Below are 14,277 nucleotides of genomic sequence, written 5' to 3' on the forward strand. Positions count from 1 at the left end.
CAATGAAACAAGTGTATGAAAGTTAAGATCAAAAATATTGGAAGTGTTTTTAATTGTTTTTGTTTTGTTTTGTTTTGTTAATTTAATGTTTTATGTAGTGTTTTTGTTTTTGTTTCTGTTTTTCTGTTTAACTTTTCTTTTTTCTTTTTGTAATTTCCAAAATCTTAATAAATATTATTTTTAAAAAAATATTACGTAATAATAATATTAATAATAATTTTCTTATTTATACCCCACCTATCTGACTGGGGTGCCTCAGACACCCTGGGCGGCTTCCGCAATATATAAAAGCATAATAAAACATTAAACATTTAAAAATCTTCCCTATCCAGGGTTGCCTTCAAATGTCTACTAAAGGCTGTGCCTATCTCCTTGGCTTGGGGAGTCACATAACTCCACACCCTCCAACATTTCTCAGATGAAAATAGGGACGTCCTGAGAATAAGCAGGACATTCTGGGTTCAGTCAGAAAACAGGACGGCTTCTAGTACTGTCCCTGGAAAATAGGGAGACTTGGGAGAGTCTGAAAAACCCAGGCAGTTTTGTATGAGAGAATAGCCTGGACCTAAGCTGTATAGGGCTTTATAGGTCATAACCAGCACTTTGAATTGTGCCCACAAACAGAAGGCCGCAGAGTGCAAACCACCAAAGAGATGTTTTACAGAATGAAAGGAAGGGCACTCAAAAACACCCTGCAGCTACCTTGGAAGTAAGCGAAGCTCAACAACAATACCTGCACCTCACCCGTGAGACTTCCATGAAAATTTTTGCTCCCCTCGAACCATTTTCAAATGCATTTTCTTTGTTCATTAATTGGTGGGGAAGGCGAGGCAAAATGCAGGATAAATGTTCAACACAGCACGAAAAAAATGCTATGCTAATTTTCTCTCAGAGCTAGCTACATGAAGTCTCCTCTGAAACAGGAAACAAAATAAAACCCATTTTTTACCTTTAAGGCATTTGTATAGATGTGTCAGAATTTGTCAATATTCTGTTTCTTTCATCTGGAAACCAATTATTTAGAAAAAATGGCAGAAGACGCAAAGAAAGCTTTTATCTATACAGCGGGGCTTTTCTAGCATGTTGATGGTTGAAGGCATTTGTTGGTACATTTTGAAATAATGTGTGCTATCTCAGAAAATCAATAAACAGACAGCCCTTGAGATGCCATTGCCTGCTTAGGCTGCAGGCGGGAAAGTCCCACTGTGATAATAAAGTACAAAGTGCGTTTTCTGGATTGAAGGCTTGTTATATGAGGCAGTGTGATCAAAACTTTGCAAGGTAAAAGGTGACAGAAGATGGTCTGGAATATTTTCTAGAATGCATCTTTTACACAAAGATAGGACGAGTCCTCCCTTCCCTAGTTGTAGAAGCCAAATGTGCAGTTTCAGGAACATAGCTGTCAACTTACAGATTTGAAAATAAGGGACCAGCAGCCTTGAAAATAAGGGACCAGCAGCCAAAATAAGGGACCTGCAGCCTCACCTGTTCCAGGCACTCCAGTCTTCCTGTCCTTCTGCAGTCAGGTCAAACTCATGCTGGGTAGCTTCGAGAACACTGTCCAACCAACTTTGTAACCAGAGGTTCAACTGAATAGAATCTGAATCACATGCACCACAAGGCCTATGCAGCCTCAAGTCAAGTCAAGTTAGTTTTATTGCAGCAAAAGCCAGCAACACAGAACACCACAAGATCAAACAAAAGGAAATCAACAACAACATCAAAAAAAAAAAATTACACAAGGGAACTTAGCAGTGTGCCATTCAACAAAAGAGATTTACACTTCCTGATTGCTAAAGTGCAAAATTTGGCCACCTCATATGATATTGAGCTTGAGGAATCTTCCAGCCTCAACTTAAGATGGCTCCCCGGCCTGGCTTTGCACTACAAAGTTTGCAGCAGCACGTGCAACAAAATGGCGTCCAGCATTCAAAAAACCCCTCAGCTTGCATTAACCAGCCACACACAAGGCATGCAAGCTTCACCCCCCAGTCGTTCTTAGACTTCTTATTGGGTGAGCAACACAGCCAAGCAACACAGTTGGAGCCTCCCTCCTCCCTGGCCGGCAGGGAGGGAGGGAGAGGAGCTGCTTCGTTTGAAATTTAAGGGACATCATTTAAGGGACATTTAAGGGACATCCATCAATAAGGGACAGCAGCGGGACATGGCGCTGGAATAAGGGACTGTCCCTTCAAATAAGGGACACTTGACAGCTATGTTCAGGAATTTTGGCCAGAATTCTCTTCACTTAATATCAAATTTTCAGTGTGTTTGGTGCCATTTCCCTCATTTTTTAAAATTCCATTGTAGTTCTCATGACAGAAGGAAGGAGAGTTCTGGACAGTATGTCGTTCTTCATTCTCAATATGAACCTACCGTAATACCTCATGCCCATTCACGTGAGATGGAGATTTCAGGAACTCTGAGTTTAGAGCTGAGTAAAGAATATCCTGAGAAATTCACTTGAGAAGTCCCTTGATCGGTGCTCCCTCCTATCTGCAATGCTGTAGGATAGTGGTTCCCAATTAGCTAAGTTTTTGTTTTCAAAAGTCAAGCCATGGACCCCCTATTTTTGAAAATTTTTATGGTATTTTTGTTATGTGGATGGTGCCACGGACTCCCTGCGTTGGTTGTTCGGACCTGCTGGGGTCTGCAGACCACCAATTTGGAACCACTGCTGTAGGAGAATTCTGGGATCCACTGGATAATATTCAAAACCCTTCCACTTTCTCAACCTGTCTAATAGAGGATTTCAAGTATACCCAACCCAGTATAGTTTAATATTGTTGACCTTGGCATCTGCGCCTTCCAGTCTTGCTCTCTTAGCACTTTGCATCCTTGCATAACTAGTGTGCTTCAGTTAACATTAGGAGAACCAACATTCTCAGAAGATATTTTTCTGAGAATAAATCTCTGAGAACTTCCTTAACAGCTGGAGAATCTCACCACATTCTCGCTGCCCACAAAGAGGATGGATAATTTTCTGAGGTCATTTTTACTCAGCCCCACAATATAGGTAGAAAAGTTTCAAAGAGCCATGTGAAACTGTTGGATATTGACTGCTCTCCTCAATTGGGGGGGGGGGCAAGCCAGAGCACCCGGTGAGGATTATTGTATGGGAAAGTTTGTTTCTTGAATTAGACATCTATGAATGCCAGAGGTTAGTCACCCATGTGGTACCTACCATCCAAATGTTAGGAGATAGGAATGTGCATTGTCATGGTGATGTAATCCTTAAACTGCACTGACATGATGAGATCATAAGATCATCACATTCCCTCTGGAATTCAACAGTCCTCGTGAGCTTCTCTGCTGAATAAATACTGTTTGTTGATGTTCCATGAGATGATAGCCTATCTGGATGTGCATCTGTAAACTTCCTCTCGGTTTGTACCTTTCAAATGGTTACTGATTCACTTCAGACGGTATTGCAGTTCGTCCCATCATCGCTTGAAAATCATTGACCAATGGTGCGAAAGGTCTCATGCATCTTATCACTTCATTTGGCATGTTTGTGTCTATTTTTAAAATGTTTTTGCTAACGGTCAGTGAATGAATAACCAGACTCAGAAAGCGGAAGATTGTTCATTTGCACTGGAAGCAAGTGGCAACATCCAAATGGAATTGGGGGTAGGAATTCATTGCATTTCAAACTCAAAACTGAACGTGCTGGAGGTATTGAATTAATACACTGTGGGCATCCTCTTAAACATGCAGGGGCTTGCTTGGAAATCCTTTGTCTTGAGCCAGAATGAAATGTTCTGTGCTACGGTATTGAAGAACAAGTAAAAAGCTTATCGCTAGAGAATTGAACTTCAAAAAGATCCCAGCGGACTTTTTGTTAATTTCCCAGAGGGAAGGCGATCAACTGAAACCTAATTGCTACTCATTTTCTCTCACTTTCACTTTATCCCTTGGATTAAAATCCTGCTGCTTTCAACTTACCTTCAGTCTGTTGGACAAGTACAGTTTCCTGATAGCAGTGCTCAGAAAGACTAAGGGCTCACAGCAAGATTTCCAACTTGGCTTTCTTTAACACAGTTGCATTAGAGAAATGCCGAGGCAGCTTTAAAAGTTAGTGTTTTAAAATAGGTTCTCATGTCTCCTCTTCTTTCTATTCAGCTTTCACCAACTATGACTGTATACACACACTCCGTGACCTGATGTGGAACTCCAGATCAGCCCTGAGCTAGAAATCCAGTTTGGATTGGCTGAAGCCTGATTCTGCCTGAAACAAGCTGGGGTGGAGAGACACAATGGTAGCTTCCTGGCAGCCTGGCCACTGCAGTTTAATGGAAGGGCAAAAGGCAACATGGCAGGGAGGGCACCGCAGTGTGGACCCACCAATGGGAGCACAGGATTGGCTCCTCCTTGTAGGTAAGTGGCAGTGTGACCCCACTGCTATGAATCTAGCATTGTGGCTCAAGCTGGATGAGCTGCTTCTGATCAGGAGCCCAGTGGGACAAAAGAAGCACCCCATTGAAATATATTTATAGTATGGAGGAAGGAAGAAAAACAGTTTATAGAAAGCTTGGGTTTGGTATCAGATAGACTGGAAGCAGTTGAAGGGAGACTGTGTGCACATTTACCTATACCGGGATTAGCAAAAGTGTTCCCTGCTTCAGAAGTCTAATTGCTTCTGCCATGTTCTGCTTATATATTTATAATCAAAACAGATATTATGAAGAGGCTATAAGCCCTTCTTATTCTGTCTCATCTGAAGGAAAAGTAAACTAATCCCCACTGTCACTGGAACTCTCTCTGCACGGAGAACTGGCGAGCGCTTAACTTTATAAATAAAAATTTAAAAAATTGAAGGCATCCTTCTGATCTCCTTATTCCCCTCCAAGCGTGTGACTTCAAATTTAGAACCTTAATGACCTAGGCATCTCTTGCTTTCAACCATCTGGACAAGTTACGTCAGATGAGGAAATGCAGTGTGGGAGCTAAGGAAATCAGGAAGATCCCGTCTCTGCAGAACGAAAATCCCCTTGGATGATGTTAATTGCTACAAAGCAAGCCTGGCTTTTCCTCTTCCTTTCTTCTCCTTTGGAAGTTTCTGACATGTGCAACACTTCTGACAAGAACAACACTTAGCGCATCTGAAAGCCAATGAATTTCTTAAGAAAACATTAGGGTGATTTAAGAAAGGCATCTGGATTGATTCCCGAAAGGAGGAGGCGCGGAAGAGTCACCGTTTACATTGCTAAGAGAAATGGAGTCTTGAGGTGTTTAAGCTATAAATGGAAAGGCACACCCTGAGAGCAAGATTAAAGAGCTTTCGGGAAAATCCATTACTCTCATAATTCTAGTTGAAAGGAGACAAATCCAGAGGCCATTAACAATGCATGCAAAGGCTGCATGCACACACCAGGCATGTAAAGCACCTTGAAAACACATGACTTCCCTCTAAAACATCCTGGGAACTGCAGTTTTTAGGGCTGCTGAGAACTGGAGTTCTGAAAGGGCTAAACTACAATTCCCAGCATTCTTTGAGGGAAGCCATGTGCTCCAAATGTATGGCGTTTATGCAGCCAAGGTGTTGGTTATTTGCTAATGAGCTGATGCTACACACAAACACAAGAACTGTAGGAAGGAAGAAGACTGGACCATAGCTGTCAACCGTCCCTTATTTGGCGGGAAAGTCCCTTATCCCAGCTCTGTGTCCCACTGTGTCCCACTATTGATGATGTCCCTTAAATTTCCCAGGTTTCAAAGGAAGCAGCTCCTCTCCCTCCCTCCCTGCCGGCCAGGAAGGAGGGAGGCTCCAACTTAGGAGTCTAAGAACGACTGGGGGGGTGGAGCTTGCATGCCTTGTGCCGATCAAATCGGCCACGTTGCCTGGGGACTCGCCTTTGCTCAGCGGAGAGGTGATGGTGATGGTGATTTCCTTTGCTGCATCCCCTTTGCTGGGTTGCTGCGCTGTGGGAATCACCGCTTGAGGCTTTGTTTGGCTGCTGGCTGGGCTTTCTGCCTTTGGCTCGGAGGGGCTCAGAAGCTGAACATACCTGTGCTTGGAAAATCCCTTAATTTGGCTGCAGATCCCTTATTTTCGAAGCTGCTGGTCCCTTATTTTCAAATCTGTAAGTTGACAGCTATGGACTGGACCAATGCCTGCTGTTTTGCTCTCCAAGGCAAATTGCGTCTTAATATGCGTTCCCACTTTCTCGTTCAGCTCTATGTGCTTTTCAGGGCTCAGATTAATTCTGCTGCGTCCGACTTTTACCCGGATCCCCTGTGCAAAATAAACCAGTTGCGGCAGAATGGAAAATACCAGAGGAAAGTGCAAATCAATATCGTAACAGACTGAGACATGTTCATACACCACTACAGAGACCCAGAGAAGCACTGACTAGCAGTGGGTGGGATGTCAAATGGTGACTTCATAAGTCCACACGTTTTCTTATTTTCATTGCTGGTGTCTGCTGGCGTATCTGTGCCCAAGGTGGTTGGTGGAGAGCAGGACGTTCTTGCTCATATCTCTTGGGATGCAGGAGATATTCCCCCCTCCCCACAGATGAGTGTTCTCTGTGTACCTCTTCTGGAAGTTCAAGCTGTGACTCACTCTTCCAAAGACTGGCATAAGGCAGATCCACACCATACATTTACAGCAAATTCAGCACACATTTAAAGCATACAGATTTCCCCCAAGAACCCTGGCAGCTGTGGTTTGTTAAGGGTGCTGCTTTGTGGGGGGGGACTACAGTTCCCGGGACTCTTTGAGGGAAGTCATGTGCTTTAAATATGCATTGGATATACTTTAAATGTATAGCATGGATCTGCTGATAGCTGAAACAGAAGTTGCTGGCATCGGCTGCCTCTCACCCTCTCTGAGTTATTGGCTTCTTCTGCCCTTTTGCCAGTTTCATCAAGCACACTCTGTTTTGCAAATCCTTCCTGAGATTAAAAAAAAACCCCAAACAAACCCCAGAAGTGCATGCCTCTGGTCTTGTTGACATCAGATTTCTAAAAGCCAGCTGTGTGGCTGCCATTGTTTGGTTTCAATGCTTTTTATAAAGCGCATGGAAACTAATTTCCTCTTTGCCTGGGTTGAAGGATATACTAAGTGACAAGGCTTCCCTCCTCTTCCCCTCCCCTCCCACAAACCGCACAGATCTCTGTGTTCTGCTAGATGACCTGATAAATAGCCTCCTATCTGTGTGTGAAAGGAAGAGAAGCAGGAATTCCGTTAGGAAGGCAGACAATAATCTTAGCCATCCCAATGCTGGGTCTGGGCAGATGTTGCTGGCACAGATCTGCAGATGCGCCTCTTGGGGCTGGGATGTGTAACACACATAAATGAAAGCGTTTGCTTGTATTTTGGCTCTTAGTTAAATCAAACATTGATTTGGCTTTTTATTTTTTTAAAAAAAAATAACCTTGTATACAAACATAAGGAGCGCCCTGAACATGCCAAGGGGTGGCATTTCCAAATGGGCGTTTATTGGGGGATGGGTGCTTTTGTGCATGTAATTTTTTTTTTTTGCAAAAACCGCCTAAGAAAAGCAAAAAGGGTAAAGGACATCTGGAGGGTTAAGTCCAATCAAAGGCGACTATGGGGTTGCGGCGCTCATCTCACTGAGGGAGCCGGCGTTTGTCCACAGACATATGGCCAGAATGACTAAACCGCTTCTGGTGCAACGAAACACCGTGATGGAAACCAGAGCTCATGGAAATGCCGTTTACCTTCCCACCACAGCAGTACCTATTTATCTACTTGCACTGGTGTGATTTCGAACTGCTAGGTTGGCAGAAGCTGGGACAGAGCAACGGGAGCTCACCCCCTCATGCGGATTCGAACCGCCAACCTTCTGATCGGCAAGACCAAGGTGCTCAGTGGTTTAGACCACAGTGTCCCCTACCAACAACCTGACATCATTGGCACCAAAATGCCAGCACTCCCCCACATCCATTTAATCTGGATTTGCCCTGTCAAGGGGAATGATGTGATCTGATGTTTTAAAATGCCCCTCTCATCAGTGACCGCTTTTTATGACAACTGAATGAACTGTGTACAATATTAAGACCTTGTCTTAAACCACCAACCTATGAATCAACCTGTCGCCCTCAGCTATGATTAATAGGTTCTTGCATCAAGAGGATGTGATCCCAGTGCTGCTTCTAGCACAGCTCTGCTGGGTTTAAAGCAGCAGGACCCCTCCTTACAAGTCCACACACACTGGAGTGGGCATGGTACTGTGGGAAAGGGCTGTAGCTCACTGTAGCTGAGTGGCAGAGCATCAGCTGACCATCGTGCAGAAGGTCCCAGGTTCAATCCTCGGCAGCTCCCAGTAGGGCTGGGAGAGAGACCGCTGTGCAAAATCCTGGAAAATCACTGCCAGTCCGTGTAAACAAGATGAACCGTTGGCTTGACCCAGTGTAAGGTAGCTTCCAAAGTTCCAATTATTCATTTGAAATCCTTTATTTCAGTATTAGATCATTTAGATCCTGCTCTTCATTCTAAGCAATTTCAGGGCAGGTTAAAAGTTAAAATGTATTTTTCCTGTTGGCATCCATCTGTCTTGAGAGACAATGGAGTGCGTCTCCAGGGGTGAAGTCAAACCGCTGGAGAATCACAACGCCTGCTGTGGCTGCGGAGACCAGTAACTTACAACTCCTGCCTCCCACATTGTTTTTGCTGCATTAGCAGCACTGAAGTGACCTCTCCAGGGAACAAGCCTGAGCAGTGTATATGCAGGTCCTGTAATGGCCAGATGACAAGACGCCCCCCTCTTAGCCTTGCTGATATGGTCTAACGGAAAGCAGAGCAATACATTTAGCACCAACTTGCCTGCAGGAGTTGCCAGAAGGAGACCTACAACTGTCTCAGGGACTCCAGATTTGTGTAGGGTTTACTCCTTAGCCATTCCTTCTCCCGAAGATGTCCTGCAAGGCAGCGGATACAGATTTTTCTCCAGAAGCCTTTCTCACAAATGAGTATAGCCGCAAGGCAGTGGAAGTTTAGGATCAAAGTTTTCCTTCTCCTAAAGCATCATGCGTTCTTATAAAGCATACAGCAAAGACTGGGGCAAAAAGCAAAATCTTTCACTGGGGCAGAAAGCTCAACAGCCTTTGCATTAGTCAAATTTGAGGCACAACCACTAAGAAGCCTCCCCTCCATGTCACTGCCAAATGGACCACTGTAAATAATGCCTCTCAAAAGTGTACATTTGGGGAAGGATTTTGCATTCATGGGATAAATTGGGGTGGAGGTTGTGGATGCCTTCCTTTAAATCCTGCATTAAAAACCAGCTTTTTCCATGATGCATTTGGCATAGTGTCTTAGAACCTCTTTATAGACCTTCTATTATCAGTGCAGTTGCTGTTCTTCTCAGTCTTTGCTCCCACACCAGCAACAGAAGACTTCTGCCCACATGGGTTGCTGTGACGACGAGGTTCACAATCACAGTGGCGATGTACCTCCCACTGGGCCAGGTGCTGCCTGTGTGGAGACGCTTTTGATTCATCAGTAGCATAAGCTTGCTTCAAGAACAGAATGGAAATGGCAGACATGCAATCTGAGATGCCAGAAGGAAATAAACAGAAGGTTGTCCCATGGCCATCCAGCCTCTGCTTAAAAACCTCCAAAGAAGGAGACTCCACAACCTCCTAAGGGAGACCGTTCCAAACATAGTTTTGGGAGGTGTGAAAGCCACCTCCAAAAGGTCCCTTCTTCTGTTGTCACCCTTAGGACCTCTCATGGAGAAGGCACGCGAAGAAGGGCCTCAGATGATGATCTCAGGGTCTGGGTCGGTTCATATGGGGGAGGCAGTCCTTGAGTTATTGCAGTCTTGAGCTGTTTAAGGCATTATAGGTCAAAACCAGCACTTTGAATTGGGCACACAAACTAAATGGCAGCCAGTACAGTTGAGCCAGGATTGGTGTAATATGCCCAAAGTGTCTTGTCCTGGTGAGAAACCTAGTCACCAAATTCTGCACCAGCTACAGTTTCTGGGCTGTCTTCAGAGGCAGCCCTACATATAACACAGTGCAGTAATCTAACCTAGTACAATCTGGCAACCCATGCCATTACCTCCATCACCCCTTGCAGCCTATATATCTTGCAAAATATACTCTATGCTAGCTTTCTCTTTCAATCAAAACATGCTTTATCCACACCATTACGCTAATCATGAAGAAGGGAACCTGTGACCCACCAGATAGACTACAGCTCCCATCACCCCTGACCACTGGACACAGTGGCTGGAAGGGACTGGTGGGAGTTGAGTCCAACAACATCTGGAGGGACACAGGTTCCTCAGGCTTGCTCAAAATCAAAATCCTTTCCAATGGGACCAAATAGGTAGCTTGGGAAGATATTAGTTCCACTAAAAATGTGCAAACAGGAAATAAAGACTTTGTTTCAAACCTATTAGAACCTGGGAGGTGTTGGTCGTGGCACTGTTTAGAGGTAGGGAGTGGGAACTATGGTGCTAGACATAGTCTGAAAATATACTGTTCAGATGATGATGATGATTTCTCTAGGCATTAAACTTACTGCCTGGGTGGGGCAGTCTGTTAAGCGAGTAATAAACCTGCTACCAAGTATCATATGGCGCAAAAGAGACTCTAGGATAGGATATTGCAGTTTCCATGATAGAACAGCTGTAGGCAAAGTACTGAGTCTCCAAAGAAATAGTTTAAGCAAATGCAAGAAATTGGCAGAGATACCAGCAAAAGCTTTACAGTTAATGAGTCTAAACAAACAAATTAACTTGCATGTGTAATTTGATGTGAATATTCTTCTGAACTGCATAGGTCGTCAGTGCTTTTGACAAGATGAGAAGCCGAGCCTGGAAATCAAACTGGGGAGTAGGAGACAGAAATTATCCACATTATGGGTTTATATAAATTTCACAACACTATTTGCTGCGTGGGATCTCCTGGGGAACAGAATATTATTTATATTTATATAGAATCATCAAACTGTAGAGCTGGAAGGGACCCCGGTGCCATCTAGAAGAAGAGAAGAGTTTGGATTTGATATCCCGCTTTATCACTACCCTAAGGAGTCTCAATGCAGCTAACATTCTCCTTTCCCTTCCTCCCCCACAACAAACACTCTGTGAGGTGAATGAGACTGAGAAACTTCAAAGAAGTGTGACTAGCCCAAGGTCACCCAGCAGCTGCATATGGAGGAGCAGAGACACGAACCCAGTTCACCAGATTACAAAACTACACCACACTGGCTCTCAATCTAGTCCAACCATCTGCAATGCAGGAATCTCAGCTAAAGCATCCAAAACAGGTGGCCACCCAACCACTTCTTAAAAACCTCAAAGGAAGGAGAGTCCACCACCTTCTGAAGGAGTCAGTTCTGCTGTTTAACTGCTCTTACTATATACAATCTATCTATAGTAATTGCACAAAAGGTTGGAAGTACGGCTGCATGTACGCACACACATACACATGCTCACAATCAGCTGTGGAATGGACCCAAAGGCTGCTAAATATTGTAAACATGCCTGACCACCAATCCACACATTTGCTCTCAGTCCATTGCCAATCTCTTGTTTCATTTTGTCCTGGGAATATGCACTCTCCCTTCAGCTCGCTCCACCCTGCTGGCAACACTCCTCGACGTTCATGCATTGAAGCTCTGAAGGGGGTGTGTGGCAATGTAGTTTTTAAAAAACCACACAGAGTCAGGGATGTGTTAACCCATCCAGCTGCTGCAGAACTACAGTTCCCACTGCCCCCGATCATTGCTCATGCTAGCTAGGGCACATGGGAATTGGAGTCCAACAGCATTCAGAGATGATCCATCCCATGTCTGAGTTCTTTTTAAAATGGCTAAATTCTGTGCTTTTTCTCTAGAAAAATAGAGAAAGTTGTTACAGTAAGTTGCTGGGCAACTTGGGGGGCTATTTTGACTTGAAATATTTGTTTTGACTTCTCAGAAGTAAGTACAGTCATACGTCAGGTTACAGGCGCTTCAGGTGGCGTCTTTTCGGATTGCAGACCGCTGAAACCCGGAAGTACCGGAACGGGTTACTTCCAGGTTTCGGTGATCGCGCATGCACAGAAACGCCAAACTGCAACCCGCGTATGCGCAGACATGGGTTGTGAACCCAGCGGGTTGCGAACATGCATCCCACACGGATCATGTTCACAACCCGAGCGTCCACTGTAAAGGCAAAAAGCGGGTGGGGGAGAGCCTGCAATGGTATCCACCTGAGAGGTACCAGAAGTGCACTCTGGTGTGCTCTGGCTGGGGGTGGGGGAAAGCACTGGCTAAATTGGATGGTAAGCAAAGTGTCTTTGGGTGTATCATATGGAAGGTTTAACGGGGGGCAGGAAAGCTAGGCGGAGGGAAAGTGCAAGATTTTTTGTTCATTCTGTCGGGGGTAAAACAGAAGTCACCTTAGCACATTTGTGAAGTGAAAGTGTGAGTGTGAATGATGAGAGGAAGCGGTTATGAGACCCAAGCAACTGCACAAATGAAAGCTTAGCTAAGTTACAGCAGAGAGGCCAAAGTGATTAGGAAACAGACTTCAAGAATGACGCAGAGGAAACTTGGTGGAGTTGCTTCACATATCACTCAGCAAAGGGCCACAGAAGCCACATGGGATGCTGTTGGTAGGCCTCTCTCTTTTACAACTTTTCTACTAGCATATTGCACATAGAAGGTCTGCTTCATCTCTCTGAAGTGCACCTTGGCAGATGAGGAAGCAAAGGGAGTTTCGCTGCAAAGCCAGTGGATTTTCAGATAATTAACTGTCCACTCTTTACAGTACTCAGCAAAGAAGCTTGTCAGTACAAAACTATTGTGGGAGAGCACTGGAGGACATGACACAGGGCAGCAATGATGGCTGTAAAAAATATCTTAGAGGAGAACATGGAAGGCCCTGTAATAAAATGCTGCTTGGGTGCAAGGCATGCTGGGAGGGGAGCCTTTGAAATCACAGATTGGGTTGGTTGTTCCCCAGCCTGGTCTGCACCTTCAATGGCCACCCCCCACTGGCAAAGAGGCTGTGTGGAGTGAGAAAACCTCCCCACATGAGAAGGGATGGTTGCACAGCGTGGGTGGTGCTATGGTCTAAACCACTGAGCCTCTTGGGCTTGCTGATCAGAAGGTTGACGATTTGAATCCTGGTGACGGAGTGAGCTCCCATTGCTCTGTCTCAGCCCCTGCCAACCTAGCAGTTTGAAAGCATCCAAGTGCAAGTAGATAAATAGGTGCCGCTGTGATGGGAAGGTAAATGGCATTTCCGTGCGCTCTGGTTTCCGTCACGGTGTTCCATAGCAGCAGAAGTGGTTTAGTCATGCTGGCCACATGATCCAGAAAGCTGTCTGTGGACAAACGCTGGCTGCCTCGGCCTGAAAAGATGAGTGCCACACCCCATAGTTGCCTTTGACTGGTCTTAACCATCCAGGGGTCCTATACCCTTTACCAATATACAGTGGTACCTTGGGTTAAGAACTTAATTCATTCTGGAGGTCCATTCTTAACCTGAAACTGTTCTTAACCTGAAGCACCCCTTTAGCTAATGGGGCCTCCTGCTGCCGCTGCGCCACCGCTGCACGATTTTTGTTCTCATCCTGAAGCAAAGTTCTTAACCCGAGGTAATATTTCTGGGTTAGCGGAGTCTGTAACCTGAAGCGTATGTAACCTGAAGCATATGTAACCTGAGGTACCACTGTACTTTTCCTTCTCTCCTTACAGCCATGTGACTGCATACATTTCCTTTTCCTTTTGGGAATGTGTATGTGTGCCCCTTACATTTAAAAAAATCTAACACTGTGTACCACTGTGACTGAACCCTGGAAGGGAATGACAGCTAGTTCAGTTCTTTAAAACTCTGTTTCCAAATACCCTTTAGAGAGATACTCGCTGTACATTGTTCCATTGAGCCAGCAAATAAAGCTCTAAAAGTCCTCAGCTGCAAGGCAAACCAGCAATTCCAGACACTCAAGCCGAGCTCTTAAGAGTCAAAACATTCGCTCCTTTCTACCTCGTGGCAGATAAATAAATGTTCTCCAGGCTAAATGACACCCTGCTAACATCTGGGAGGTGTTGCAGATTTTCAGAGGAGAGTGGCGGCCATCCTGCTTTTGAGGATGTGCTGGTTCTGCAGCACTACAAATTTGCCATCGTCAGTACAGCCAGCCTTAATGAAGAAGCACAGCTGAGATCTACTTCTCCAGCTTTTTGATGTTGTTCTCAGTGGAAGGCCTAGCCAACTCATTGTGCAACTGGCGGGAGATCAGACTCCACAAGCAGTGACCACTGTTCCCTCTTTTGCCCATGTCAATAGTTTACTCCTGGTTCAAACT

General features: G+C 44.9%; 1 long non-coding RNA gene across 1 annotated transcript; it reads left to right on the plus strand.

Moving 5' to 3' along the window:
* The first annotated feature begins 3,458 nt into the window (after positions 1-3,458).
* LOC309352381 lies at positions 3,459-4,821 on the plus strand. The gene is made up of 2 exons (XR_014161281.1): positions 3,459-3,630; positions 4,123-4,821. It is a non-coding gene; the product is annotated as an uncharacterized lncRNA (long non-coding RNA).
* Positions 4,822-14,277: the final 9,456 nt, after the last annotated feature.

This window comes from Podarcis erhardii, assembly GCF_964252035.2.
Source record: "Podarcis erhardii genome assembly, chromosome: 11".
NCBI lineage: Eukaryota > Metazoa > Chordata > Lepidosauria > Squamata > Lacertidae > Podarcis > Podarcis erhardii.